We start from the raw sequence: 18971 nt of genomic DNA, 5'->3' as shown, positions 1-18971 counted from the left end.
ATTCACGGTCATAAAAAGGATGCTTTCTTTCTTAGATACTTTTGCTACCCGTCCTAGACAAGTAAAACGCTTGATCATGAAAAATTTCATGGCCATATGCCAGAGGACATGATAGAATACAAAGTTCTAATCGTTTTGAAGTATTTAGATGTTGGTTTCTTACATATTTTAGGAAGGGCACCAGCTGATTCACCAATGCTCCTTAATATGAAGTCTGCAGTTGGAGAAGCCAGCAACAGGAGACACTTGTTTTGAAGGAGTTTAGTTTCAGGCAGGAGTCAAAAGTCATATCCCTTTTATTTCAAAACATAAACCATATGAAGCTGTCCTATAAAATTAATGTTTGCTGCTGTTTATTCTCTGTTCTTTGGTGAATTATTAAAGTCAGGCAGTGTAATTCTCTCTTCAGTTATAAATGGCCCCAGAAGACTGATTTGCATCCATCCAGGGGCACTTATTTCTGATAAGTACTCTTATTAATGACCTAATAAAATGTCTTGTTTTGTTATGATCAACCAAGTGATTCAAATGATGTTTAAAAATTCAGCACTCCAACCCAACAGCCCTGGTGATGAAGCCGCTGAGCTGATGTTAATGTAAAGTGATTTTCAATTTTCCTTGGCATTATCAGTGAGATCGTGGATGAATTAAAAAAAATTTTTTTTTTACATTTTGGTCCCAATGCTGTCAAAGGCAATCGTTTACCAAGGTTCAGTAAAAATGATCTGATTAGAAATGATAATCACAGATAGCAAAGGCCACGGTTAAGAGGTGCTGGTAAGACAAATGATTTGGCGGGCAGCCACATACATCCTAAATTGGCAGGCAGGCTGCCGGCATGGCTGTGAAAATAAAGCTCTGTCAACAACAAGAACAACACTCCCAAAAAGAACACATCAAGTTTCACGCCTCCTAACTTCCTGACCTTTGTTCCAAAATGCCCTTTAGCAGAGGGAGCCACTCATAAAAGCAAGGGCTAAACCCGATTATGCCACCATGGTATGTCCTGCCCGTCTGGAAGGCCGGCTACGAGCAGGTGCTAAGAAGCTGATGAACGAGTTGTGCGCACACACACACAGAAACACCTCCCACCCCCGTGGAGAAACCCAGGGCCCGAAGCCTAACAGGACAGAAGTAATGGATTTCTGAGGTAATGCTGAAACTGTCCGTATTCTGCAAAAATAGCTCTTCTTTTTCCTGGGACCCAGAATATCATATTGCCTGATTTTTTTTCCTTCACCCTTCTTTGAAAATAATGCTCATTAAATCTCTGCTAAAACTAAAGCACTTAACAAGGAGTCTCATCTGCGAGCTTCCCAAACCAGAGAATTTCTGTTCATATGCATTTATTTACCCTTATCTATCACTGGGATTAGCAACCGAGCACTCAAGCTCTCAAGAGGTAAGACAAGGCAGTTCCCTCTAGAAACTAACAACCTTGCGCAAGATCTGACTGTCCAAGGTGTGCAGAGCAACATAGTGGGTCACGGAGTCCGGACAGGACGGGCGGGAGGAGACACACTCACTGCTCTCAAGGGGAATCAAGAAACAGACCAGATAGACTCAGGCCACCGAGGGGCAGGACCAGCCACTGAGAGAACTCACCATGGATCAGGAGGGCGGGCAGTACTGCGGAGGGGGGGGGGGGGGGGGGCATAGACACAAACTATGATAAGGTTTGATCAGGAACATAATGGCTGGGAAGTAAATCGAAGGGAAAACTGCAGTTGGGGGAAAAAAAGGTGAGGGTTATTCCTGTTTCTGTTGGATAACCCCAGATGGATGCATAACAACACTTCTGAGAGGAAGACTGAAGGGCTGGATGATGCTGACCCTCCTCATATTCTGAGCAAAACAGAGTGGCGGATAACCCTCCTGTGTTTTGGGGCATATGTAAGTAGAAATGGTGGCTGAACGGGAGAATGAGATTTAATCCTGGCATATCTGCCAGCTATTTAGTATGATGAATTTTAAACAAAAGAATTAAAATTAACCTATGTTCTAACAGCCCCCTCTTCCCCATTCAAATTCACTTTTTCACGGACAGGATTATTTGTGAACTTTTCATAATGATTGCAAGGAACTAGGATGAACTTTGAGTCTGGCTTCCTCATCCAAATTCTATCAAGAAAGAAACTCCTAGAACACATCGGGCTTAGGTAGTTTTAAGAGACAAACGTGCTCTGTTGAATGTCAAACCCATACTGTTTTCAGAGGCTAGAGGGGGGTATACCTGGCAGGACTGCTCTGCCCTCAGCTGCTTCTGCTCCAGAGCGCAGGGTCCTCTGGTCCTGAAACACCGATGCAAGTGGAACCTACCATTCGAAGAAGCAGCTTGCACTTGGCAAAGTAAGTGCATATTTATATTTGGCTCAGGGAAAAAATAAATGACATTAGGGGAAGAGTTTGTAAATATAAAGTGTGATCCCAAAAAGGAATTTGCAACCCTTTCTGCAAGCTGTCCCTTCCTGCTAAGTTCCCTAGGAGCTCCTGACCACGTGGGACATTTTCAGGAGAGGAAGGAAGGGGGCATCAATGGATGTGACTGAGAAAACTGGGAGCTTTGCGACTTATATAAAACATACAATGTAATTAGGGACAAGAGTCCCCCAATTTCCTCATCAGAAAGAAAGAGAAGTTGTAGCAGTCTGGTCGGTAGTGGCCATTCCTCAGAAACCAGGCAGCCAATCCCGGAACCAAGGGGTGAATTGATCTCATTTCTGAGAGTGAAAGGTTCTACTGACACACCGTCAATATTAACTTTGTAAGACTGTTCATGGGCCCGGGGCTACGCCAGGGCTGGGACGCCGAACTGATTAGCCCTCTTCCTCCAAGTGGTCACGGGCTCGTGGGGGGAGGGGAAGGTCAGCGGGGGGCCCAGCACCGAGCTGTCAGTGAAGAGGGTGCACTGTGCTCACTGGGAGGCTGATGAGGCCATGGGGAACAGCACTAGCACATTCATGTCCTGGGGCACAAAGGGGGGGTGCAGGGAGCAACATGACAGGAAAAGACAGCAGGAACCAACTAGCGAGGTGCTGGATAGGTCTGGGATTTGAACTTTGTCCTATACATTATGAAGAGGGGCCCCTGGAATAATTTCAGCATAAAAGTGACAAAATCAGGTCTGCATTTTAGAAGATCACCTCCAGGAAACCTGCAAGGGTTAGGCCGACTAAAAGGAAGGAACACACGTGTCCTGAGTGTGTCTGTGTGTGCACTTTGCACGCATGCACGCAGAGGTGCACTCAGGGTCTGAGGGGAGCTGGCGATCACCAGGATGGTTCTGAGGGTGCGGCTGGGCCCCAGATCCCACAGACTGCGGCCAGGCAGAGGGGTCTGTGCTGCAGTGATGGCCTACCAGAAGCCAGCGAGGAAACTCCTGCAGTGAGCCGGGTGGGGACCGCTCAGAGTCCGCGCTACGGTGGAGAGAGGGGCAGGTTGGAGAGGGACCTGCCTAACGGAGTATGGAGGTTGTTGGGAAAAGGGAGTCCGGGATGACTCCCAGATTGCTGCCCAGCCACCTGAACGCTTCCATTCCTTGGTGTAAGAATACGGAAGGAGGGACATGTGGGGCAAGCCCGTGCATCTAGTCTGGGTCAAGAAGAACCTGAGATCTCTGTGGACGTACAACAGGCGCTGAGAGGAGATCTAAGAGCAACCGGAGTAAGGGACACTGGGGATGTACCCTGGGGATCCGAGGAAACGGCCAGAGAGACAAGGAGCAGTCCGAGGGGGAAGAATGTGGGGACCGTGTGTCCTGGAAGGCATGACGGAGAGAGGTCACGGGGGGTGGCCGTGGTCAGCAGAGACCAGGGGCAGACAGTGCCGTTCACATCCTACCAAACAAACATTTTATCCTAAAAAGCAGCAAGGAGATCGCTGAGCAGGAATGAAAGGGAGTCTCACTGTGGTCTGATTTATACTTCAGAATGTCGTGCACTGACTGCATTTTAGCTACATCCTCAATTTGCCAGCCCCAAGCATTTAATTAAAAGGAAAAAAAAGTCCCAAGGAGTACTTTATCTGAGGAGTCACTACAACGAACGGGCGGTCAGCACAAGGTCACGATGAGGAAGAATGGGAACAACACAGTGCTGCAGATGCGGCTGGGGGGCGTGGGGAGAGGGCTGCAGGGAAGGAAATGAGCTGGACCATGCACAGATGTCTACGTTTTCGCTCTCAGACAAACAGGAAGACCTTAAACTTCTCCAACTGGGAACGCTCGGTTTTGCCTGAGGAGCAGAGGGGCTGAGCACATGACCGGAACACGAAAACAGACGGTTGTGATTAAGGCAAATCTACACAGAACCTTCATGCAGCCTCGTTCACACAGAAACTCGAGCCTGGCTCACCCTGCACCCAGACTACGCTCCCTCGGCCCGTGGCTGGTCCGCGGGGTTTGGGGGGGGGGCGTGGTCTGTGAAGTCCTAAGAGCTGCACCCACCCATGGGACCAAACAAGGCCGACATGGTAAATTTCACAATTTTAAAATTTCCTGCGGACACGTAGCAGAGAACCCATGTGCATTAAGCCTGTAAGAGGATCCAAAGAGAAAATGGCTAGCATAATTCTCCATGTGAGAGAATTATGTTCCAGTAACTGTAACACACCAGAGGTATAAGAATTGTTAGAAATCCTTTGCATTTCATAAGTTAGGAATTTCATGAAATATTTTTTCCCTGTAAACAGTTATATATTTTTTTCTCCCTGTTGAGTAACTCTGCAAACAAGGAATATTTCTTGAAGTAACTGAAATTTCACAGCATCACTTGGAAGGTGGCCCTTAACTGTTAAACCTAAATGCTCTGTCTGCTCTAACTACAACGGGGTTTCTCAAGTTCAGCACCTTTAACATTTGGGGTTGGATAATTCTTTGTCAGCAGGTTGTAGGATGTAGCCTCTTCCCACTATATGCCAGGAGCACTCTCCCAGTTGTGACAATAAAAAGTGTCTTCTGATACTGCCAAATGCCCCTGAGTAACAATTTTGCTCTAGAAGGTACCCACTAGTAGTTAAGGCACAAGATCTAGACTAAGGTGAGGTTCAAGCCCTAGCTATGGCACATGCTAGCAGAATAAAGTTGGGCAAGTAATAGCCTCCCTCTGCCTCAATTTCCCCAGCCATCAAATGGGGATGATACTACCTACTTCACAGGGTTGATATGAAGATTCAATGAGAAAATACACACAAAATGCATTGCACAGAACCCAGCACCTAATACAAACTCAGTAAATGATAGCAGTGACAGTGGTTGAAGAAGAGAGCTACAGACCCATGACTTTGGAAGACAGAATCAAGCGTATCACTCATTTGGCCATAAGGTAAGACAAACCGCCCACAGAACTCATGTCTGAACAGTCTGTACGAGGGCACTTATGGCAAGTATGCTAGAAACACAACCACTTATTAATACTAACCTTGATGGAAATCAAATTGCTTTCATTCCTTTTGGGATGAAAGCGGGGGAAGAATAAAGAGAAAAGAAATGAAATGGAAAAAGTGCTATGTACCAAAGACAGATAACCTGACACAAAGTGGAAAAGGTAAAACTTCACGCCTTCAAAAAACTACTTGGGCCACCAATTAAAATAAACAGAAATCTGGGATGTGGGTACGATGGTTAAGAATGAGCACCTAAACAGTTAAAGGTGGTCACTGGGAGACCAAGGGGACGTCCTAAGTCAAAGCAGCCAGGAGGACAGACACCAAGGAGGCAGGAAGGTGTGAGCCCTGGAGACTCTGGCCGAGAGCAGTCTCACCGCTTGTTCCCGTCAGTGCCGTGGGGCCTGCTGCAGAGGTTGGCAGAGCCCCCATGGCCTCCCGAGGGTCCACCAGCTTTGAGGGCAGCCATGACGGGCTGCTGGTACTGCAGCCCACCTCCAGCACCTCTGCTCACAGGCGCGCGCGCACGCACACACACACGCGCACGCACACACAACGCACGCAGACACGCACGTACGCAGACACACACGCACGCACACATGCACACAGACATGCACGCACACACACACAGACACGCACGCACGCATGCAGACACACACACACACACACAGGCATGGACACACACGCGTGCGCGTGCCCGAAAACCAAAAGCACCTCTCCTGCTCAGCCAGCACGGCCTCTGCTTCCCGCACAGCGTGGCTTTGAATGGGAGAATCAGAACGCAAGCACAGAGTCAACCAGCATCCAAGCGTTCTCGGGTTTGGCCATAGTGACTTTATCCAGTAGCTGGAGTCTGAAAGAAGCTGTTTAAAACAGTCATCTGACTCACAGAGAATGCAACACTAAATTAGAGATATCTTCTAATTAACCATTCAAAAACACAACTGAGCCTTTCTTTGGGAGACAAAGCCTAGAAGTATGTGGTCAAAGACCCCCTTCACTGCCTATTTTCTGACCTGGGTTTCGCATGTATCTCGGTGACACACAGGGATCTACTATGTCATTCAAATGCACCATGTTTTTTCTTTTCTCATTAAAGTAAACTGAATAACCCAGAATAGTAGTAGGCTTGTGCCCAGCGTGGAGGGTTGTGTGCATTAACATTCAACAATGTGCCCACACATCCATGATCTGAGCCTCAGTTTTGTCCACTCAAAAACCCAGTGGAGGCGAGGGATGTTTTACCCTGATATACTATTATGTTGTTGTCAGCTGAATGCACTCTAAGAACCAAATGAGGAAAACAAAGACAACCCTCCATTCTTTCCTGAAGGAAGGCCACACAGTGCCCTCCATTTGACCCCAACATCCCATCAAAGACATCACATGGCATTTACATAACAGGGTAATTTGTGTAAGATTAAAACTTCTACAGCGCAATTTAAAAAGCAAAATATTTGACGTAAGTACAGTATCCAACACATAGTACAGGTTAGAAATGAGAAAAACAGGCAACAAATAAATAGTTAACTTAAAATATCCTAAGCCATTTCGACAAACTCCCGAAAGTAGAATGCTAAACTCACTTCGTCAGAATTAATTTGGGAAACATTTAGCCCTGCTTGGAGGAGAACTGGACTTCCCCAGCCAACATTTTGTCAAGTCACCATTTCCATAGTTTCTTCCTGTCAGTGTTCCATCTGAGTAACTAAGTGTCCCTCTCTTGCCTTGGCTGGGAGGACTAACATGGGGCCAAACAGCTTGGAGACAGAAAAACAAACGGACCCAGTTACTAGGTTTTAAACTCAGTTCTGTCTGGAAATCAGGAACCAAGATCAAGTTTTGGGGCAGCTCTCAGGCTGATGAGGTGTTTTTTTTTTTTTTCTCAAAAGTTCAAATGAGAAGTCATCCAGAGCTCAGAAGTGCAGAAGGCTAAGAAATGGCCATGTGGATTGCCTCCTGGGGGCACAGTCCGCCTCCACCGCTTGGATTCAAAAGGATCAGAAATTTGGACTGGTGTCCTGCCTTGTTATTTCCACCTGACCCTTCTGTGTTTGCAAATTTTATATAAAATGTCTCTGCCTGAAAAGGGATCTAGATGGTCAATTTCACTGTACTAGCGGAGCGAAGGAAGGGAGGATTTTAGATTTTACCTCACTGACAGAGAAAGAAAGGAAAAAATATTGTGCAATTTTCAAATTTCCTTATAACAACAGTTTTTCCCATCACAAGAGGAACTGAAAAATGTCATTTAACTGGAAAAATCAGCTGTCTGCTTCCCAGCACCCTTCCACCCTAGCTTTATTTGTTCACATACACAATGTTTATTGAGCTGCCCGGCTAAGAACGTGAAGTCAGCAACGATTCCAGTTCTGGGTCCTGAAGAGAGCAGACTATGGACAGGAGCTGGGGTCAGGAAGAGTGACATCCAATATTCACCAGTCTCAGCTTTTCCTTTCTCCTGTTTCTCTGCTCTCGTAACCCTCTGTCTCCATTTTCTGAGTCCGACAGCGGCCAGGACTTTCCATTGATTACAACTGATCTCTGAACCACAGCCGTCTGTCTAAAACTCGATCTCCCTCTAGGGTGACTGTGCTCCCAGAAACAAAATCCTGAAAGGTTTGAACCAATGCACTTCATGTGGGCATTCTGCTACAGATCTGTGTCTGCTGTGGCTTCTGAGTTAAAATACACCTATAAGACAGATTGCCTCAACCCAACTCAGTCTGCACACTCCCTACGTGATGCTCTCAGACTGCGTGCCGTAGACTATGCCGATGCAGCCACGGCTAACAGGCCTTACAGGTCAACAGGCGCCATGTTGCGTACCATGCGTGCCCGGCTGCCGGGCTCCCACACGGCTTCCAAACCCTCTTTACAGAGGCAGTCGCTGAGCTCTAGGCCATGTAAGCAAATCAATAAACACAGACCTTTCCCTCCAACATCCAAGAGGGAGCATCCACACTCAAAAAGTGCTAATAAATACTGATGACCAAATACTTCTATTTTAACCAGTGTCATGTTAACATAACTTGAAAAACTACTTTAGAAATGTGTTCTTCAACTGGACACAACCAACCAAATGTCAATTACCATAGCCCTGTCAAAGGCAAGTACCTTCATACCTTAAAATTACATGTTTACCCATACCAAAAAAAAAAAAAGTTTACTCATACCAATACCTGGAATCCTATAAGGACTGAAAAGTACTTTTCCTGGTGACCTCGTTCAATTGCCACAGCATTCCTGTGAAAGTTTGGAAAGAACTGATAAACTCCAGCACTTTTCCCTGAAGCATGAAGCTTTCAGACGGCCTCAGAAAAGTGTTGCGCGGTGTGTAGGCAGGGTTTCGTGTGGGATGGAGCCCCGCCACGGAGCTGGATGCCTAAGTGCTCACAGGTTTAAAAGCAGAAAGCATTACACATGGAGACAGGTGAGAGGATTTGTGAAACAAATCACTGAATTTTCAAAACACTATATATTCTCAAGAAGGGAAATCATCTGACAGACTGAATCATGAATTTGTGCAGTGCAAGAATTTATGAAAGCACCAAGGTATGAATCATAGCCACAAAATGTTTTGTAACATCCTTGTAAAAATCTGCCTTATAAATGTAGCAGCTCTTCCAAAAGCACTTGTCTTTTTGTTCTAGGTATTCACTCATTTAACGATTTGTAAAAATGATTTATAAAATCTACCTGAGGTATAATTTCTGGAAACTAGAAGAAAGGGAAAAAAGAAACTAAACCCCAGTACAGTAGACTGTTTGGATGCCATTTTGTCTACATCAGAAGCATTATCAAAAAGAGAGATTATCATGTTATTCCTTCTAATGATACTAAGTCAAGCCATAAGATCCAATAAGCACTTTACTTTTAGTATAATTACTCAAGGGCACTCCAATTCATAGCTAAGTACCATCCATAGGAACTTTTCTAAGATTACAAATAATTTTGTCATTAAATTTTAAATGGGCTTCTCTGAAATACCAAGTGATTGTTAAAAGTTACCCCCAGTTTCTAACTCTCTGATCAAATTACATCATTAGGACTTAAAAACAGCAAATTAAGTGATTTTGGTTTTGTGTACATATGTGGCCTTAGTCTACTGTTTCTCCAATACTCCTTTGTGGGGAAAGCCATAACCATTAAGGTCCACATGAAACCAAGCTGAAAGATAAGGAATCATTCCAAGAGGTATGTCTACACAGGGAACTGGGAGCTGGAGAGTTTCATCCTGATACGATGTCTTCATTAATCCCTCCCCTGATAAGGACCCATCATTTAATGAGATCATGTGCCCTGAGTTCTAGAGCTACTGGTAAGATGTTGAGTCAGTCTTCTGGGAAGTTCCAGCTCCATGGTTGCTGACTTTGTACTTATTGGGCCAGACATTATTAACCACTTTTACAGCATGAACCCCAAACTGACCATAACACTCACACGGACTCATCCTTGGTTACCAACTGCACCTAACCCTCCCGAAAATTTCACGTGCAGATACGAAGATGCTACTTCAAGGTGACTCCCATGGGACTGGGGTTGTTTCTGAGCAGTTCTTGTGTGGTAGGAATAATGCCCCCACAGCCCTGCCTGCCAACGGTGTCCTCTCGACCACAAGTTGACTCATTTCACAGTCAGCTGTGGCTAAGGACTTGAATAAGCAATAGGTAATTTTTCCTTGACAGAGACTGCCAGGTTTCTACCCAATATCCATTCTCCTCTTCTTTGCTCGGAGTACCGATGACCAGAAACTGGGGTGAGGAGAGTAAGACACTCTCCTTGAGTGCAAATTTAAGGGGATGCCAAAAACTGATTAATCGTGATAAAAAATATTTTAATATGTTATCATGTAAAACCAATTAATTTCAAAATCCACAATAAACCAAAATAAAATTTAAATAAAGACCAGGTCAGCATTACCAATTTTTCCTTTTACTTTAGGCTCCAAATATGGCACTGTAACATTGCATTAAAACATCACTTATCTTAATTACTGGGTTTTTTGGTGTACCCTTAAATTTTGCACAAAGGTGAGTGTCTTATTTGCCTTACCGTATTCCTGGCCCTGAAAGAAATCGTACCTTATGGGGGGTGGCAGTGTGTCCAGCTTAAAAAAAAAAAAAATCTACATTTCCTTTGCAGACGGGTTGGCCAATGAGACTTAAATGGACAAGATGGGGAGATGTTTCTGGGAAAGCTATTTAAAAGGATCTGCTCTATCACACACACACATACACACAAAAGTAACCATGTGAGGCGGTGGATGTGTTCATTAACTTGGTGGTGGGAATCATCACATTGTAACCTTAAATTTATTATAATTTTATTTGTCAATTATACCTCAATGAAACTGAAAAAAAAAAAAAAGGGAAAAAAACCTGATAAGAACAAGGGACCTGACTCAACTTTGATACTAGCTTTTCCCCTTTGGGGAAAGTGACCATGAAGGCTCCAGTGGGGACTTATAGGATGACATGCCCCTCCCTGGCGGCTGCGGAGCAACAGGAGAGAAGGCACCTGCATCCGTGACAACATCATGCAGCTCACATCCTGGTCAGCCCGTCTCAGGATTCTTTATTACCTGAAAACAACGCAACTCTTAGTTTGCTTAAAGCACTGTAAGCGGGCCTCAGTTAACTGATAAATTCAGTTCTCAACTGGTAGACTAGGAATACTTAAAAAAAAAAAAAAAGCTAATCACAGTGATAAAACCAACGCCTTCATTTAAATGGGACTGTTCTGAAGAGATACACCAACATCTCTGATACTTCTCGTTCCATCTTAACTGAAACACCAGTGTTTCCACCCAAACGATTCTAGTGTCGGCTTACTATTAGGAAGTCCACGTGCTGCTGGCCTCCCGAGTAATCGGAGGCAAAGATCAGGCAAGGGTGGGGATTGGAGATGCTTCCCCACTGGTGAGGGGCTCCTGCCTGTGGCCACGGAGACAGGCCAAGCCCCCAGTGCCCCGAGAGCCCGATTCGGGGAGGCTGGGCAGTGCACCGAGGGCCCTCAGAGACTCTGCTCCCATCCTCTCCTTTACGGAGTCTACTTCCATCCGCACCAACAGGCTCCCGGACACCGAAACCCGTGGCCGCCTCGGGCCTTTGGGGCTTCGCTGCTCAACTGCAGCAAAAAGTAACATAGGTTCACCTGAGGGCAGTCATCTTTTCAAAAACCAAAACTTTAGAAGACGCCTCGCACATTCCTGATATTGCGCTCCCCACAAAATAGTAACACCTCCATATGGAAGATATATCAGGAAACACTGAACATTAAGCCTTAACATATTTTTAAATTATATTCTTAAACAAATGAAGCTTTGTTCCATCAGGTATGGCAGTAATTCAAACCATGTGAACAAAGCGGTGCCTGGTGACATTCCTTAGAAGATGTGTGACAAATATATAGGAGAATAAATCAGAAGAAAAATCGGCATTCGTTTGTAAACGTACTGCTAACACTGTGGGAGCAGGGGTGCGAGGTGTGGGGCCTGGGGGGGTCGTGAGGGAGGTAAGTAAAAGTATAATCTTTCAATCTCCCTGAACAAAGGAAACAGAGAGGGAAAGCCCTCTCTGGCTAGGAAGATGTCAGTGCAGGAACTAAAGGCTCCTATTCCAAGGTCAGAGCCCCCTTTTCAGCAGAAGAAAAGAAAGGAAAGCGTCATTTAACATTTCTCCTGGCTTGTATGGGTTGTTAAGTAATAAGCCATGTGCCAAAACCTTAATCTGCAGGATCAGCTCTGAAAAGAGGAAGAGAATTCTGCCAAGCATTTATCAACACCTAAAATTGTTTCTTTTCATTCCTAGAACTAAAGCTGTTTTATTAAATTTATAAACCTGAGGTCCACTGCTCACCTCCAAACCTGCAGGCACTTCTCAGATTTTAAGCCATGGCTCTCAGAAAGCAAAGGGGGGGGTACCCCACGCCAAGGCGGCTGTTAGAACAAAGACTGGAGGCCCCCTGAGCCCTCCCCAGCCCTGAGGGTGTGCAGACACCCCCGCTCCAGCTGTGAGCCTTGGCAGGGCGGCTCCCCCCACAGCCCTTCTGGACAACTCCGAAGAGCAGCACCCCAGATGGCAGCCTCGAAAGGAGAAGCTGTGCAGCTGTGGCCACACCATCATGTGACACTAGATGCTGGCGGAGGGGGAGGAGGGAGCCAAGGGAAGGGCTGGATGCTGCTGCTGGCCGCCATGCCCCCACAAGGTACAAGGTGGGGGGGGAATCTCTGAGATCTGGAGTCCCTCCTAGAAGGAAAGCAGAAGCAGCTCCTAGGAGCCAAAGGCTAAAACAACAGGCAAGGGCAGCTTCGTGGGCTTGGACCCAGCAGTGTGCTGGGGGCCGCAGAGAGGAACAGGAAGTCAGTGGGATCCTGGGAGGCATGATGGTGCAGAGAAGGGAGCACTGGATTGTGAGTTCAGCAACATGCTCCCCCAGCCAGCTGTGTGTCCTTGGGCAAGGTGCTTTGCTCTTCCAGGGCCTCTGCCGGTTCCTGCCCAAATGAGGTCATTAGAAAGCCAACTGTCAAGAGACCCTCCCAGCTCTAATGTCCATGACTCAGTGATTCCCTGTCCTCAAGCCTCACCCATCCCTGGTGCTGACTCACTCACGTTGCGACTGCTGGGTTTTCTTTTCTTGACCACCCTTCAGATTCAAAGCAAAACAGGAACATAAAGGCAGAACTCCAGATGTGGGGTCAATCTTCCCTACTTCCCATGTTACTGAGCCGGCTGCAGATCCTTGGGGAGCAGTGGCCTAAGCGTTGGCCCCCCAGGGCACCCTTGAAGCCCAGGGCCCCCTCTTCCGGGTCAGGTCTTCACCATCCCCCCCTTGGCTCCGGCAAAACTCCCTGCTCCTGCCAACCCGGGACAGGAGAGGTAGGGGCCGTGACGAGGCCCAGGGATTTCACTTAGAGAAACACTGCCAAAATCATACAGCCGCCTCAACTTAAGCTTTTCAAATCTTAGGATATTATTTTTTGCCCTGTACTGTAAGTCCATGGCAAAACTTAAAAGCTTTAATAGCATTTTTGTTTCAAGTTGAACAAGTTTGTTGGAATGTAGGAAGAAAAACCATCAATTTCTTAGGAGTAACTGGGAAGAAACCCCATTTTCCAGTGTCCCAGGACTGCTCCCCATTTCATTTTAGTTCTTTGTCTCCCACAAAAGGAAATGAGGCTTCATCTGAACCTTAGAACATATCACAGGTGAGACATAAAGAAGTGGTTTTGCCAAGGAATCAGAGACAGCTCTGACTTGGAACACCATGCTTAGCATCCAAGTGCATGGGGCCCCTAACTTTCCACTGAACTCTGACCCTGAGTGAATCACTGTGGGGTAAACAGAGATAAAGATAATCCTAAAAAACCCTCTCTGGTGCAGGGACACCCCCCCCCCCATCTCAGGCTCAGCCCCAGCTTGTCTCATTGCTCCAGTTCCTCACAAAGGGTAGAGGGGGAGATCGAGAAGTGCAAAGATCTAGGGCGCCCTTCCCCCCAGAGCCAACAGCCAGGGGAGAGAAGCCATCCACAGGGGCTCCTCCCAGCCAGCCCTCCCGCCCAATCTGGGTCCCCAGCTCTGCCTGTAAATTCCTAACCCCACCCACTCACTGATGTCTTCCCGCCCCGGAGCCCCCTGGAGAGGAAGCAAGGGAGGTCTAGTGCTTGCTTCCCGCCAAGCCTGGCTGGGGATGTCTGTGGAACTCCCATGCACTAACCACAGGCACATCATGACCGCCGTCCCTCATCCCCAGGATGGGCCGGCTGTGGGCTCCTCCACAGGACTGACTACACCATTTCCACATGACAACGGGCTCTGGATTCCGACACAAACCGAAAGCAATCTCTAGAATACAATCAGAATCACAAGCTGGATCCTACTGGCCTCAGAGTTTTAATAATCAGACTGGCTGTTCGTACCCTTGGAAGAGACTTAGGCATTCTGCCTCAGGGAAGTGGGAGTCACTCAAAAGACCCACGCAAAGGGAGTTCACCGTGTTTCCTTCTGTGAAGATCACCCAGTCACGGCTTCTGCAGCCAGATGTCACTGCAGTTCCTCAGGGGCCCGTGCCAAAAAGAGACCAATGCTATAGACCGAAAACAGCCCAGGGGCCAAATGCGATCCCAGGGTGTGTGGCGGTGGCCCGCAACAGCATTGGAGATGAACTCCCATGGGGGGGCGGGGAGGCATGGCAGTATTCAAGTGGAAACTGGGTAGGGCTCTGCCAACTGTTGTTGCCTCTACCGTCCAGTCAGCCAGAGGTCCCAGCAAAAAGACGCGCCCCCCGCCCCCCACCAAGGAAGTCTTTCAGGGAGACAGAGGAGTGCAGTTTTCTCCTCGCCTCTGGAAGAAACTCCAACAGCTTATACAGCCAGCCCAAGTTTCCCCCCAACCTCAACCAGGGCCTGTCATACTCATTCTCCTACAGATGGACACAGAATCCTGGTCTCTCAAGGAGTGGTCTTATTCCCCTGCCACCCTGCAAACTACCTATCTGCTCATAAAGGCTTTAAAATGATCAAAATGACTTTAACCTCACAGCTTCAGTGTCTGGGCTATTCTTCTGCCCTTACAATTTTGGTAAAGTCTGCTCCATTATTTATAAGAAGAGTCTCCATATACATCAACTAGTGCAGGTTTGCGCTTTACTGAGTTAGTCATTACATCTACAGTGGTCAGAGTTTGACCAAATAGATGCATTTTTTACCAGCAAAATTATACTACACAACACACTCATAATCTTGCTGTTAGGGTAAAGCGGCGTCACCACCACCACCAGGCCAGGGAAACATCGTCAGTATGACCAGCAGCAGCTGTTGAAACACTGGTCTTTTACTTAGCGTAGGCCAAATACAAGATGATCAAAACGGAGTGGGGTAACTCCCCCATCTGTGCACCTTCACCCTTCCTCAGAGGCCTGAAGATCACAGTGGACTCCAACCCTTTGCCACTCAAAGTGTGTTCCCAGGAACAGAAGCATCGGTATTGCCCACGAACTCACTAGAAATGCAGACTCCCTGCTAGAGGCGGGGGGTGGGAGGGATGGGTGGCTGGGTGATAGACATTGGGGAGGGTATGTGCTATGGTGAGCGCTGTGAATTGTGTAAGACTGTTGAATCACAGATCTGTACTTCTGAAACAAATAATACATTATGTGTTAAAAAAAAAAAAAGATAATAGGAAGGGAAAAAATGAAGGGGGGGGAATTGGAGGGGGAGACAAACCATGAGAGACTATGGACTCTGAAAAACAAACTGAGGGTTCTAGAGGGGAGGGGGGTGGGGGATGGGTTAGCCTGGTGATGGGTATTAACGAGGGCACATACTGCGTGGAGCACTGGGTGTTATGCACAAACAATGAATCATGGAACACTACATCAAAACTAATGATGTAATGTATGGTGATTAACATAACATAATAAAATAAAATTTAAAAAAAAAAGAAAGAAAGAAATGCTGACGCCTGGACCCCAGCCAGACCTCCTGAATCAGAATCTGTACTGAACATTCACAGGCACACTAAAGTGTAAGAAGCACTGCCCCCAGGCCTTTCTCCTCCCACCTCCACACTCCCCCTGGCCATCCTCTACTCAAACATACACTTTGGTCTCAGATCTGAGAGCAGCCCATGCTCCCTGGAGGCCACTGAGGCTTTCTCCAAGGGGCCAAGTCGCCATGGCCACCCCACTCTGCAGGCCCTCCTGGCTGCACCCTGCCCCACTGGCCTCCTCTGTTGACTTGTCTGGGGTGGTTAGAAATGTGTGAGGCATTTCTGTCCCCCCCAAAGTGGTTTATTCATGAGGAAAAAGATCTATTTTTAAGCGTCAACTGCCAGCCCATCCTGGCTCACCCAGTCCCTCTCCTCCCACTTGTCCAATTAGAAAGATCATATTGTTTCCTGGCATACAGTTCCGAGGGCATGCAGCACGGGCAGGGGACCTGGAGAGGGCTCCAAGAACAGCTCTTAGTGAATGGAAACAAGATGACTTCTGCTCAAAGCAATTTCCTCAGCACCCACCCTTTCCTCCCACCACGGACCCCATGCTGAAGGGACGCCAAGGCCACGTGGAAGTAACAGAACACCAACATATGCAAGACATATTTTTTACCCTCCAAATACAGCAGAAAAAAAGGAGAGCCAATCAGTTAACTCTCCTTTTATCCCACCCAAGTTGAAACTGTAATAGTCTAATCCCAAATTCCCAGATGATAGAGAGATGGATCCAAGTTTTTCTTATATGGAGGAGCGTGCCCAAGAAGGATGTAGTATCAAAAGCTTCTGAGCTTGCTGCGCTCTCAAATTCTGACTTTTTAGGGGGATCTGGAAGTGACCATAAACAGCTAATTTACCTTACTATCCTGGTGTACTACAGGGATGGCAAATACGTCAGGCCATTTGCCTTTCCTTAGCTCACAGTAGATGGCACTAATTCACCACAGTGCTTTTTGTCACTGAGCCTAGATACTGCCTTAGAATCCTTCTCAACAGAGCCCCTCTTCCTGTAGAACCTCAGAACCCTCCCCTAGAACTCCTCAATCAGGATGTACACTGGAGCAGGACCCCAGGTGACCCGCACATGGTGAGAAGCACTGGCGGAAGCGGTACCTGATGTGGGTCCACAAAGTGAGATACACTTGCTACCCCTGGTCTAGGGTCCTGGGGTTCCCATGTCTATTCCAACATTTCCAGAGCCTCAGAGCCTCATAGCCTATTCCACTCCTTCATGCTGCCTACCTGAGTATGTGACTATACCACAATGGAGACTGTCATGTTTCCCAAGTCAGTAAGAACAGGTGCCCATGACACCGACCTTCACATTCAACCCTTTTCACTAGTCCTGATGATGAGCAGCCACATCTGCTTTGGCACACTTTCCCTTTCCCCACATGATCCCCACAGGAAAGGAGCGCTGCAGTGTAAGCTGCCCCTTCATAGAGCTCCTGTCCTGTTGGAGATCCACAGGCTGCCTGAGGCCTGCAACCACACACTACAAATCCTTTCTGCTGTCTTGTGCCCAGCACCAAGCACACACCAGCAAACACGACCTCAATAGCATGAGCCCTAAGTCTGCAGCCTGCTTCAAATTCCTGGCAATGCCACTCAGGAGCAGCGTGAGGACCCTGGGCAAGCCGCTAACCCCTCTGAGCCTGTTTCCTCCTCTGTGAAATCAGAGGAAGCACTTAACTCAGTGTTCTGCTCAGTTACTGGGGGGAATAAACGGCAGAGTGTGAAGTGCTCAGCACAGTGCCTAGCATATCTATGCACTCAATAAAGGTGGTTATTGCTATCATGAAACACAGCTCGTGCTCAACAAATATTTGTTAACTGACTGACTTTCCCATCACCTTTGACTATCCTACTTCCCTGAGAAATGGAGAGCTTTCAGACCCTCTGCATTGTCATCTAGGTTGGGAATGAGGCATTGTAGTCCCTGGGGGGGGGGGGTCGTCTCTGGACAAGCTGGCCACATCAGCATCCCAGGATGTGGGTTGGCGGAATAGAGACCTGAAACTGCACAGCCAGGCAGGGCATTTTCCTTACCTCCACTCACAACTTCTACACAAACCAGCCAACTTTTTGCTTTTTTAAAAAAAAAAGGTCATTAGCATTTCCATATGTCTCCTTTTGAAGTTAATAAAATAGATTTTTAAATTCCATTCCAACCCACATACATCTCTCACTTCTCTGATCTCACAATGCACTTGGGTAGGACCACCCATTTTAGCATTTAATGCTCTCTCAATATTTCATATAGACCGTATGACTCTCCAGAAAAATTCTAAGTGGCCTCTAAGGTCATCAGCACAATGTGTGGCAAACAGAAGGTATTTTTTTTCAAGTACACATACATGCATATACGGGTTTCCTTTTCAAGCAAAACAATAAATGTTTCTGCATTTATCTTGCACTGGCAAAGTGCTAAGCAATGTAACAAAATATATGCCATGCCCATCAACATCCATTTCCTTGTGCGCTAAGAGATATGTTTGATGTTAACTAAACTCTGAAATGGAACTCTTCCAGTTTTCTTTGGTAAACTTTGAAAGTGTAATAAATGAAAAGGGACTGATTTAGGTCACTGTCTTGTTTGTTTCCTTAAAAAGAGACTGGTGATGATCTCTGGGCTGCAACATTTTATCTGCCAACGCTGCAAAACTGACGGAAGAAACATGCTATGTCTTTCCAAAAACAATGGTTTCCGTGTTAGTTCCTCCTTTCAGTTCTAACTGATTTCAACACACGCCACAGGCCTTGGTCTTGGCCTTCCTTTTTGGGAACCGTGAAGGCCTCACATTCACAGCCTGCAGAATGCAGAGGGCCTGGGGATCGCTAGCAAGGACTGGCGGGAAGAGAACCACACTGGTCATTTTCAGTCTCCCTAACATGGGGAAGAAGTAGAGGTGTTTGGGACCATTCCTGGCACCTCTGTCCAGGCCATTTATTCGAGCATCCTGTTGCTGTGGCTGCCCCACAACCAGCTTTGACTCCGAAGTGGCACATCGAAACAGCTAGAAAATTCACTGTTTAATGTCAGCCCTGGACACCAGCTCCTCCTCCAGGGGTCAGACAATGGTCTCGTTGAAGCAG

General features: G+C 46.9%; 1 protein-coding gene across 15 annotated transcripts in view; it reads right to left on the bottom strand.

The window, feature by feature from the left end:
• The window catches only part of LHFPL2 (LHFPL tetraspan subfamily member 2), a 154587-nt gene that overhangs the window by 39398 nt on the left and 96218 nt on the right, over positions 1 to 18971 (bottom strand). Inside the window, exon 1 of one of the 15 annotated variants that reach the window (XM_025892492.2) lies at positions 8565 to 8835. The exons of 13 other annotated variants lie outside the window; for them this stretch is intronic. The gene's annotated coding sequence lies outside the window, so the exon portion shown is untranslated. Of the gene's footprint in view, positions 1 to 8564; positions 8836 to 10598; positions 10967 to 18971 lie in introns of those variants that run through there. One more of the 15 variants, XR_012382012.1, reaches the window with a different exon arrangement.

The sequence above is a fragment of the Callorhinus ursinus genome, unplaced genomic scaffold (genome assembly GCF_003265705.2).
Source record: "Callorhinus ursinus isolate GAN/ISIS: 27379988/994484 unplaced genomic scaffold, GSC_fseal_2.0 scaffold23, whole genome shotgun sequence".
Lineage (NCBI taxonomy): Eukaryota > Metazoa > Chordata > Mammalia > Carnivora > Otariidae > Callorhinus > Callorhinus ursinus.
The sequence above is the reverse complement of the archived record's forward strand: the minus strand, read 5'-3'. Positions and strand labels throughout refer to the sequence as shown.